This window comes from Lissotriton vulgaris, chromosome 7, assembly GCF_964263255.1.
Source record: "Lissotriton vulgaris chromosome 7, aLisVul1.2, whole genome shotgun sequence".
Taxonomy (NCBI): Eukaryota; Metazoa; Chordata; class Amphibia; order Caudata; family Salamandridae; genus Lissotriton; species Lissotriton vulgaris.
This window is the reverse complement of record NC_141695.1, coordinates 1592153285-1592165610: the sequence shown is the minus strand read 5'-3', so window position 1 is coordinate 1592165610 and position 12326 is coordinate 1592153285.

Here is a 12326-nt window from a genome sequence, read left to right as displayed (position 1 = left end):
ACATTTTCGTTTTCTGTGGCCTGGAATGGAATGCCTTTCTGCTGCCTATTAGGGATCTTGGAGTTCTGACTGTGTTGAAAGGTAGGTTCAAAAGCCAGCTTTTTGAGCAAGCATTTCACCTTACTTAATTCTTATAATACACTGCACCTGTTTAATATCGCTGGTCAAAAAGTCATGAGGTCAGTCACTGGTGTAAGTGCGCTTTATAATAATCCACGGAGTAACACGTTGCAAAAAAGAATAAATAAACTCTAAAAAAAGTAGAAAAATATTCCTGGCTCAGGTAATAATCTTTAAAGCTCATGCTAAAAACCAAGAAAACTTAAGACAGAACAAAGTGATATTGGCAGCTCGATCAATAACATGACCCCAGCTACCAGCAAGTGCTTGCTATCCTATAAAAGGGCCTATAAAAGCAAGATTTGAATTTGCTACAGATTTAACCATCTCTGTGGTATTGTTAGAGTAAAATATTTAGGGGCAGATTTATGTCGGACTTGCGCCACGTTTATGCCGCCGTTGCGTCACGCAACGGCGTGGAAACGTGGCGCATCCGTGCGACCTATTTACAACGTGACGCATCAAGGCAGATGCGTCACGTTGTAAAGCCCTGCGCCACATGAAACCTGCGTCAGGTTTCATGTGGGCGTTCTGTCGCAGGGTAGGCGTTCCCTCGTAGGAAAGCCCCGTAAATCTGACGCAGTGAAATCTACAAGATTTCACTGAGTCAGTTTTACGACGCTGCTGGGTCAAATCCATATGCCTGCTTGACGCAGGCGTAAGGAGTGACGCACCACGTTATGTATGAGTGGCCTCTGTACATTGCAGGAGTTGCGTCACAATTGTGACGCTACTCCAGCAATGCGCCGCCCATACACCACAAGATGCGCCCTTCCTTGCACCATGGTGCGCCGCATTGTAAATGCGGCGCATCTGTGGTGCTGCAAGGAAGGAATTGCGTGACGCATCAGTTCTGGCGCATCCCTGCTGATTTGCAGAGATGCGTCAGAACTCATAAATCTGCCCCTACGAAAGGTAATTAGGCGTCGGACCATGCAGTGCTTTCCATAAAATGTATAGTGCCATCATCTTAGTCTGGGACGTCACTAATAGCAAAGGCAAAGGCAGTGGAGGCTGCTGACATTTGAAAGTGGTAGCTTTAAATGAACAGATTCAACAAAATTTGCTTTTGTTAACCGGATTAATGATATGGGGTTATATAGCTTGCACCACATATGGAATTGTGTCATGAGCTTTGCGCAATATAGCTTGTATTACCCCACTTATAGTCATTTTATGGTCCATGAAAGGGTGAAACGCTCAAAGGCACCAGCAAAGTGTCCGAAGTATTACTTGCAGGTTAATATGTAAATCAATGCAGCTTGTGCTCAGCTATCTTACTGAATAGAAGTAACACTGTGGAATGTTTATGTTGGCATGGGTAATTGGAAGCTAGAGCACTCACTGCCTTGTTTCCTAATTATGTTGCTTTTACTTATTTTACTCTTCTTGATATTTTGATGTTGTTGTTGCCTACCATTCTGTTGCTTTCCTTTGTGTGACTACATAAAGAAGACAGACTAACATAAAGAATGATGGGGCATATTATCAAGCCCTTTATCTCCGCATTATCAGCACTTTTCTGCCGATAACGCGGAGATATGTGCATCGCCCTACTTTCATGGCAGCATTAAAGCAATTAATGTGGCTTAAAGCCACGTTAATTGGCTTACCGCTGCCTTGGTAATAGGGTCCCTTTCACAATAAACTTATTGTGAAAGGGGGCGTGCAGTGGGTGTTGCGGTGGGCGTTCCCCAGCAACACCCATCAACTTCGACGCTGCCACCTATTGTCAAGTTTGGCGATAATAGGTGGCAGCGCCAAACTTAAGACCAGAAAAATCCTGGTCTTAAGGTGGCGAAATAAGGAGAAATGCATCATTTCTCCTCGTTTTAGCTTTTTCCATGTGTGCTGCCTTATGCAGCACACATGGAAAAAGTAAAATGCCAAGGTTTCTTTATGTACAGGAAGGTGTCCCTTCCTGTAAATAAACAACCTCTTTTTAAAAATGGCAATTTGTAACTTACATGTGTGCTGCATGAAGCAGCATACTTGTAAGTTACAAAATGGCATTTAAGGTTTGTTTATGTGCAGGAAGGAATTCCTTCCTGTACATAAACAAACCTTCTTGTACATAAACAAACCTTCCCTGCTCACAGACATCCTTGCACTCTGGTGCAAGGGTGCCTGCGCTGGCGATAAGTTGTAAAACTTATCGCCATCGCAGGGGGAAATGCAAGGCTGCATCATATCCTTGGTAATATGGTGCAGCCTAGCGTTTCCGAAGTGGCGAAGAGGGCCGTTAAGCCAAGACGGCTATCGCCTCTCTTCGCCACTTTGTTGATAATATGCCCCGATGTACCGTGGTCTATCCCACAGTGCATCTACCGTATCTTACTAGCAAAAGGTGTGCAAAGGCCTCACATACAAGGCATTTTTGCGATCGCAAACCCTGCGATTCACATAACTGAATGCCTGGGTGGAGTAAGGGAGTTCGGAACATAGAATTTTAAGGATAATGTGGATCAATTATGTCTCTGTAGGAATGGTTCTGCAGGTTTGTCGAACAGTTCTCTGGATAGTTTGTTGCATGTACAAGAGTTAGTGTGCGTTTTTGTGAACAGGTATTTTAGAATGATCTGGAGAAAACACTTACCGTAATGTTCTGGATTTGAGATTTGAGATTGCAGGAGGCTGGGGGTGCAGTGAAGGAGAGAGCACAGGGAAGAGGAATTGCAGGACTAAAACGCTGGAATCGAAGGATACCACAGGAGGTTGATGGTCCGGAGAGAGAGAGAGAGAGAGCATCAGGAGGAGAGGGACCATACGAGCAATGTGAAGGTGTAAAACGATAGTACAGAAGACTTCTAGCACACAAACAATGTGCTGGAACCGAGGGAACACAGGCAGCACAAGGGGTTAACTGTCTGAGATATAGGTGGAGATAAGGGAGAGCACAAAAACAGTAGGGCTTGGCATGAGTGAAGATAGAGGCTGGGGGTCGAGAGGAGCCAGGGCAGAGAGAGATGGGCAGCCATGTCAGACAGACTACCAGTTATGTGGTTATACTGAAAAAAGCAGCTCCCTGCGCCTTTATCATATGAAATCTCTTTATTGATGCAGTAACTACACCTTTACACAATTGCTTTATTAACCTTCTTGCTTTCTCAAATGTTCTTGAAAAGGCGCCATTTGCCCACTCTTTTTTCAAACTTTTCTCAGGAGAGGAAAAGCCCCCCTAATGACGTTCAGGCTCACTCGCTGCGCTTGCCACTGGGCACTCATCACGAACTTTTATGCCTCACCACTTTCAAATTTCACCAGCCACCACTGCTTCTGCCAGAGCCAAGGGCATGGCAAACTGTTTTTGTTTATGGCTCCTGTCTCCCCACCAGGGGCCAAGCTTTGGGGGAGGTGGAGATTTCATTTTGGCTCATGTAACCCATGTGCATCCAATATGCAAACACAGGCATTTCAATTTTTACTCCAGCACACAACAGATGAAGTGCAGGGTTCCCTCAACCTAATATAAACTTATTTTGACTTGTGCTTGTGTTGGTTGTCTTTTTACTTATGGAATATTGTGCGACCTCCTCTGATGTGTCTGTAAAATGTACCTTTTGTCCCAAATTTTTGTCCTGAATTATGACCTTCTGTCCTGAATTCTTGTCCTTAATTTTGACCCTTTGTCCTGAATTTTTACACTCACTGTACTGAATTTGCACCCATGAAAGTTGGTCACCCTACGTACATTATGAAGCACAAATTCAAGACATCATATACGGGAATGGACAGGGCAGACAGAGTATAGATAGCTCGAAGAAGGCAGAGTGGCGGGAATGGGCACTTTAACGCGGGAATGGGCACTTTAACACTATTTAACACTGCAAATCTCTGTCGGTCCTGTATTGTGGAACTCGCAGTCGGTATTACACTGACTGTGGCTCTGCATAAGCACTAAGAAAAGTGTAGCGTGTTCCTACGACACATATATTGATGTCAAGGGAAGAGCCCGCCCATCGCATATCTTAGCTGGGGACGCAAGCAGATGAAAGTGGTACGGCACGCTGTCATTCACAGTCAAATGCCCACCCGAGGCTAAATAACCCTTTGATATAACCCTGCCATTAGAGCGCTTCCCCCATCCCCGCTGAAGTGAGCAGGCTTGGGTTGAAAGACGTGTGCAGTCGGTGGCTGTCGCATTCCACTCAGCTTTTGGGGAAGCTTAACGCGCTGTCTAGCCTCGAGGCCTTCACATGCGGGAGCCGCTCTTTCAGGGAGAGTGCCTTCGAAATGCAACACACGCTATCCTCTTACAGGGGAGGGCGGTGAGATGGCCCGGAGCGCCTGGCTCTCTGCAGGCCGCCTCGCGCCGCGTGCACGTGCCTACAGAGCTCGATGCCCGGCTAAGAAGACACAGGAGTAGGGGCCAGGCAGCGCTCCTCATTCACTGTCAGGGCAGTGTCAATAACTTCTGCATTATTCCTGCAGGTGAACCACAGTTAAAAAGAGGCTAAGTTCCATTACAGAGATCGGGAAAACACATGGGTCAAACGAGAAATGCCCCTGCTCTAACCACTGCCTGTCTGCGCCAACTGGCAAGGGGGGTGGCGTTCCGGCCAGAGCTGCTGACTTTGAAACTAACAGCCTGATTCATCAAAGACCCGTTTTGCGAGTCTATAATAGCGATTCATAAGGAATCGCTATTACAGACTTGCAAAACGGGATTCATGTAGGAATCGCAAAAAGAATTGCGATTCCTACACATTCCTTATTTGCGATTAGCAAATTGCTAATCGCAAATAAGGAATAACTCCCCATTCATTCCTATGGGCCAAAACGCCCATAGGAATGAATGGGGAGTATTCCTTATTTGCGATTAGCAATTAGCTAATCGCAAATAAGATAGCGATTTTAAGGGTGCCAGGGGTGTCCAAAGGACACCCTGTAGCACCCCTTAAATGCAAATTGAAACAGGTGTTGCGCACACACATGTCCAAAGGACATGTGTGTGTGCAACATGCAACTTAGAAAAATGCTTTTAAAAGCATTTTTTTAAGTTTTCGCTATTTACCACGAGGTTTGACCTCGCGGTAAATAGCGGGCCGAAATTGCGAATTCGCAATTTTTAAATGGATGATGAATTGCATTTAAGGAATCTCAAATAGAGATTCCTTAAATGTAATTCCTCGCAAAATAGCGAAATCGCTATTACCGATTTTTGCATTTGGGATGATGAATCCCAAATGCAAAAATAGCGCTCGCAAAGGGCCAGATTCTCAGAATCTGGCCTTTGCGAGCCGATTTCGGCTTGATGAATCAGGCTGTAAGGTACCAGGTCCACGTCTCGGCATCCGCTCAGCATCCTGTGATTCCGGGCAAATCGTTTAATCTCCCCGTACCTACCTACAATCATTCAAAACATGAATGTTACCTTGTGTGATGTAACCGGTGCTCATATGAAGCGCTCCAATACCGTAGAGTGGAGTTCACGCTATATAAAACTGAAAAAAAAAAACAACAACAGCACCACCTATTTACTAAAGTGGTGTAATGCGACCAGGTGATCGGTCGTTCTTATGTGCAGATCCATTTATATTTTATGTTACTTAAATATATTATTGTCGATACATCAAAGTCTGGCTATTTGACCAGTATGCACATCGGCAGTGTCTGATTTAGATAATTCATAATAAGGCGAGAATATCCCCAAGGGAGAATTTGCGACTTTCTCTACGGATCGGTGGATTTTAAATCCCTTGGTATTCCACCAAAGAATTCACCTGCTTACAGCAAGGGAAATCTCTGTGTGAAACACCAAATAGGGCCGGTGTTCCAGCAAAACGTATAATTCCTATGGGTCCAGTAACTCCAGGCTCCAACCCCGTCAGAATTATTAGGCCACTAGTAATGAGGGACTTAGTTGGCGACTATTCCCGCGATGATTGGTGGAGCACAGACAGTGCGTTTCAAAGGAAGCACCAGACAGACCTTTCAATGATTGGATTTTTTATCTCTGTAACACTTGCACATGATGGAAGCCGTCAAAGTGAGACATAAAATGCCCAGTACTCATGAAAACAGTTATTCAAGGTGCAGTGGTTAATTTGTAAAAAGAAAAGTATCAGAGCTCTTGTGAGGAGGCCACTGTGGCTTGCACCACACATTTCCCCTGCCATGCTGCCAACTATAGGAACAACAATACTACTAACCATCACACTGCTCCAGGTGTGACAATTGGGACACTTTCAGGCCACCAAAGCTATAAGAATGGATTGGGAGGCAGGTAATAGTAATTTTAATCGATATTGAATTAATAAATTCCTGTTGTTGTGTTCATCCCTAAATTTGCCAGACAGCGCCACCATGTGGCAGTCTGTCACACGCGTCGGTGTTGACTATTAAGTGTGGTGCAGAGCACCGGACACCACCTGCTCAAATTAAGCACGTCAATGTGGTTTGCAGTAGATCAATGGCTTGTGTTGATTCTCAGAACATCTGCCCAGCCACATTATGGTATATTAGAAGGAGAAGTCTAAAATCACGGTTAAAGGAAACATTTTCAAGACAACTCCTGGGGGCACCAATCCGCTCTATGCCATTTATCACACTAGGATATACACACTCCCTAATTATTAAACCACACAAGCGATGACTGTTACACAGACTATTCACAGCTGCTCACCACAACACTCAGTATTCACCACTACCCATATTTCATGACTTTGATAGTTTCAGTACCACATTGGTCAGTACCTTTTTCTAGAAACTGTAACGTCATCAGTCACAACCGGAGAATCTTTAACCCAACAAGATATGCAGATGTTCTGTACGCCTTTAACCCTTGGATAATTTCTGTGGTTGAAACACATGTTGGCTGTTTTGGATGACACAGGTACGTGAGAGAAATTTAAGAACTGACAAACCTAAACACACCATTAGCTATTTAATCCTGTTTAGGGACTCATAATTAAGGCTTCCAGTTTTCCGTTTTTACTGATTTTCACAGATAAATACAAACAGAAAACAATATGTTTCTGTATATATTTATTTTACAAAAAAAGGATAAATACAGAATATAGTGCTTCTTTAGAGTGATTCTCCTTGCTGTCTTTCATGAATTCCAGGCCAACAGCTGAACAGATAAGAAGCATTTGAAGTTGAAAAACAGGATGAGATTTCCCTAAATACAGGCATTAGTTGACATATATTTGTAAATGATGCTATTTTTACATGTGGGTGTAGTGTTTTGTTATATTTGGCTACCTATTTGATAAAACTCGACAGGCATCAAAGTATGACTGCATATTTATCAATTAAATAGATGAGGACATATACAAGTGGAATTGTCCTTTCTACAACTCTGTTTATTCTCAAAACACAAAATAAATATGGATAAATACCAATAAAATGCCCCCCCAATGGATAAATACAGATGGAAATGTTAAATACCATAAAACTGGGAGCCCTACTCATAATGTACTATAATAGATGGGATTCTGTAATCTCTGTATAAACGACAGTCACTAATTTCTATTTGATCAGCGACTTGTGACGCACCAAGTCGCTGATTATAAAGAAAAGACAAGCTCGACTATTATAAGGTATTGCAGTTTTAGTTCTGATATCACAGTGCCAACTGCCAGAGCCAGCAACCATGTACCAGTTTTGTGCTGTCTTGTAACATTAACCCCACCAGTAAAAGCTCATTCTTTTGTTGCCAGTCATAAATTGAACAACCACTTTTTATAGGTATGATGGTTATTATACGATGCATCCAAAAGCCCTATGCACATTCTTCTTCCCTTGGTGTCAGAAAAGAAAATGTAATCTGTCCCTGTTATACAGACTGTCAGGGCCTAAAGTAATTTCAGAAGACATGTAATTTGGAACGTTGTTGTAAATAGGAGTTTGAGTTCTATCCCATTGGACATTTCTTTGTCGAACTGGGGCCACTGGAGTCGCTGGGCTTGCCCATGATCCCGGGCTTTGTTGTGAGAGAGAGGGAGAGGGAGAGAGAGTGTCTTAGTGCTATTTTCTTTTTGTTTTGTTCCATGAAACCCAAAGGAGATCCAAAGAAGGATTACAGCACACACAACTGCAGCCAAGTTTTCATGGCCGTGCTCCAAAGTCATCACTTCCACATTCAGTTGATTTGGATGACTAAGGCACACAAATCTTCCGTTGCACTAAGTCTGCTGACTTATCTCTGAAAGAAATTCAGCATATACGAAATAAAGTATCTCCTAAATAGAAATTGTGATTCCGAGAGATATCACTGAGAGGGAAAATAGTTTGCTTGGTGTGATGATATGTTGTATATTTATTTAATGCACTTCTGTCTTTCTTAATAGAATATGGAATGTATGCACTAGTTGATTCCATTGTAGCATGCGCTCATTTATTTATTTATTTATTTATTTTATTTAGAAGTTTTCTATAGCGCTAACAAGACCCGAAGGTAGCAGAGCGCTTTACAGTGAAAGGAAGGAAAAGGTGGACAAAAAGACACATAACAAATAAAGGTGATCATCAAATGACAATTAGGGGGGAGGAGAAGTTCGTACAGTAGGACTTCTTGGTAATATACAGAGTTATCACATAGTTCTGGGGATGGATGTTGATCCTAGTTACCCAGGACCTAGGGAACGGATGAGGAACAAGGATTTGAGTTGGCTCTTGAATTCCGCATAGGACGGTATGGTTCTGATATGCGGGGGGATAGAGTTCCATATTTTGGGGGCATTTCCTGTGAAGGAGCAGTCCGCAGTTTTCTTCTTTCTGGTTTTTGGTAGGATGAGCAGCAGGGAGTTAGAGCTTCTCAAGATTCTACTTTGGCCAGCTTTTGTGAGTTTGTTTGCCAGGTATTCTGGTTTTCCGGTGTGGAGGGCCTTGTGGGTTAGGCAGGCCGTTCTGAAGGTGCTACGCATATCCACCGGGAGCCATTCAAGTTCTTTGAGTGCAGGGGAGATGTGGTCGGATTTTTTGCATCCTATGATCATTCTTGCTGCCGCATGCAATGTTGTTTTTAATGGAGCCAGGTGTGATTTGGGGATGGCTGTTAGGATTGAGTTCCCATAGTCCAGTCTAGATAGAACTAGAGATTGCGTGGCTAGTTTAAGGTCCTTGTTGGGAATGAAAGGTTTGATTTTGTTCAGAAGTCTGAGGTTAAAGAATGCGCTTTTTGCCGAGTTCTTAATGTGGTTTGTCAAGGTTAGTTTGGGGTCTAAGGTGAAGCCCAGAGATTTTACGGAATCAGCTAGCATGAGAGAACCTTTAAGAGCATCGATCGACTTCAGCCACTCGATGATTTGAGGGTTGTCTTCTTTGTTTGAGATGAGAAGAGTTTCGGTCTTGTCGGGATTGAGTTTCAGGTGATTCTTTGTCAGCCAATCTTGAACATCATTTAAGACGGCATTTAGTCTGTGGATGTCGTTAAGTGAAGAGGTTTCCAGGTAGATCTGTGTGTCATCCGCGTAGAGGTGGAAGTGGATATTGGCATTCCTGAGTAGTTTGGCGAGTGGTTCCATATAGATGTTGAAGAGCTGAGTAGAAAGTACTGATCCTTGGGGGACACCCTTATTGACTTGCTGGGATTCGGAGGTGAAGTTCTTCATTTTTATTATTTGCGAGCGGTTGTGTAGAAAGGAGGAAAACCACTCAAGAACTACCTCGCCGAGGCCAGCTCTTACTTGCAGAGTCTTGATGAGGAGCTTATGGTCCACCGTGTCGAAAGCTGCGGATAAATCAAGGAGTATGAGGAGGCAGCATTTGTCAGCGTCAAGAGAACCGTGAATGTCGTCTATGATGTTCAGCATCGCGGTTTCTGTGCTGCGGCCTTGTCTGAAGCCGGATTGGAGGGGGTCTAGGAGATTGATGTTATCCAGCTGATGAGTCAATTGCAGGAGAACGCATCGTTCCAGTGTTTTGGCGAGTAGAGGGAGGTTAGATATCGGTCTGAAATTGTTCAAGTCAGTAGAGTCAAGACCGGGTTTTTTCAGCAAAGGGGTGACTTGTCCCATTTTTAGACAGTCGGGGACCACTCCGCTTTGTAGGGAGCTGTTTATGATTTTGCCCCAGATAGGTGCTAAGGTGAGCTTCATTTTTTTGATTAGTGAGGGAGGAATGGGGTCTGAGATGTGAGCTGAAGGTTTGGAGGTCGAGATCAACGAGATTATCTCGGTTTCCTGCACATGGCGAAAGCTTAGCCAACGGAGGGGGGAGGAGCCGGATGGTAGGGCCTGTGGGATGGCCGCGTTGTTCTTCGGGAGGTGTGAGTTGTTGATGTCTAGAGATAATTCGATTTTTAAGACTTTATCGTTGAAAAAGGTGGCAAAGTTATCGCATAGTTCTTTGGACTCCTGCAGGGGTGAGGGCAGAGGCTTGGATGTTTGACGTCTAAGCGGTGTTCTGATCAGTTGACCAGTGACAGTTTGTGGCTGAGGTTTAATAAACCTACGTGCTGAAAACCACCTATGAAAAGTTTCCTTAATTTATTGGTGAAGAACACCACATTTATTTGGCGACAATCGGAAGAAGAATTACCTCAACACAAGATGAAGCTTGTTTCGTTTACCACTCCTCCAGCGGCAGAAATATTTTGAAGCGAAGCGTGGTCTTCTCAGCGGCAGTCTGGACATGATGACTGAATACAACCATGAAACATTGGTGAGGAGTATGGTGGGAGGCTTATGAAGAGTATTACTGGAGAGTTTGAGAAAATAAAATCAGAGCGGAAGATTGTAAAGCGACGTGCGTGTCAGTGACGTTCTTATGGGTCACATGTGCGTTCCAGCTTGATTGAAAACGTGCAGCAAATCAGAGCAGAAGACTGCAAAGCGATGTGCGTGTCAGTGATGTTACTTTGGGTCACGTGTGTGATCCAGCTTGATTGAAGATGCACTGGGCGTCTGGGCGTCTGTTCGTAAATGCGCAGAGCGTCTTTATCTCGAAGATCTTCACGCATGTTTGCTATGCGTCTCAGTGATGGAAGACGTTCATAATGTCATCTGCATTGTTAGATCAATGAATGGAGCATTCTTAGTCTTTCAAGGGATGCGATGCGACGCATTGTAGTTGCCTAGCAACAACAAAACTAAGGAAAAAACTCCCAGGCAATTCAGGATATAAAGACAGATGCTCTGTTATTGCCCGACTAAGTTATATTCTTACAGGATTGTGAATTGAAAAGGAAATAAGCTTTCTTTTTTACACTGTCACTGGAAATAAAGCATTAAAATATAAAGATCAAGGAAAAGGAAAAAAAAACGTATTTTTATAATTTATTTCTTTGTAAACTTTGGTCAAGTGTTAACGGAATTAGATTTGTATATAACCATATAATTGGACTATATATATAAAAAAAAATGCAAAATGTGATTCAACCTGCATTTTTCCTAACAAGTCCAGGAGAGCCTAATGTAAAGTGGCAGAAATGGAAGAAAATATTTGCAAACTATGCAATGGTGTATGGCACAAACTTAAGTGCAGAGAGGAAGCATTCATTATTGTTGCATTGTCTGTGAGGTGAAGGTCAGGATGTCCTGGAACACTTGCCGGAACTAAGTGCGTCAGAGCAAAGAAACTTGAATGAGTATGAAATAGCAATTGAGCAATTAGATCGACATTACCTACCAAGATTGAGCACAATAATGGAAAGATATCACTTTGGTTTGCGAGGACAAAAGAAAGATGAATCAGTGGAAGAGTACGTCTCGGCATTAAGGAAGTTAGCTGCTTCATGCAAGTTTGGTCAAACATTGGAAGAAAGGATTAGAGACCAGTTTGTTTTGAAATGTGCACATGACAACATAAGAAAAGAACTTTGGTTAAAATATGAACCTCCATTAGATGAGGTATTAGTTATTGCAAAGCAAGTTGAGCACATGACAAAATGTGTAGATGAACTCAAAGGAGAAAAAGAGGAGACGGCTGACTCAGAAACAAAGGTTGTATCTAAAGTTGAAGAGGTTGTATGTTAAGTAAAAAAAGAAGATACGGTTACAGTAGATAAAAGCAGTACTATGTTGAATAGCTCAAGCACAGGTGTAGAAAATCTAAGCAATAGATTTTCATGTTTTAGATGTGGGAATCTTGGTCATTTGACCAATTCCCCTAAATGCCCTGCATTAAAATCTATGTGTAATACTTGTGGAAGGAGGGGGCATTTCTCGAAGTGTTGTAGAACCACCAGAGCAAATAAAAGGGAAGGTTCAGTTAAAAGATGGTCACAGCCTCAGGTAAAAACGGTGACTTTTCAAGTAAAT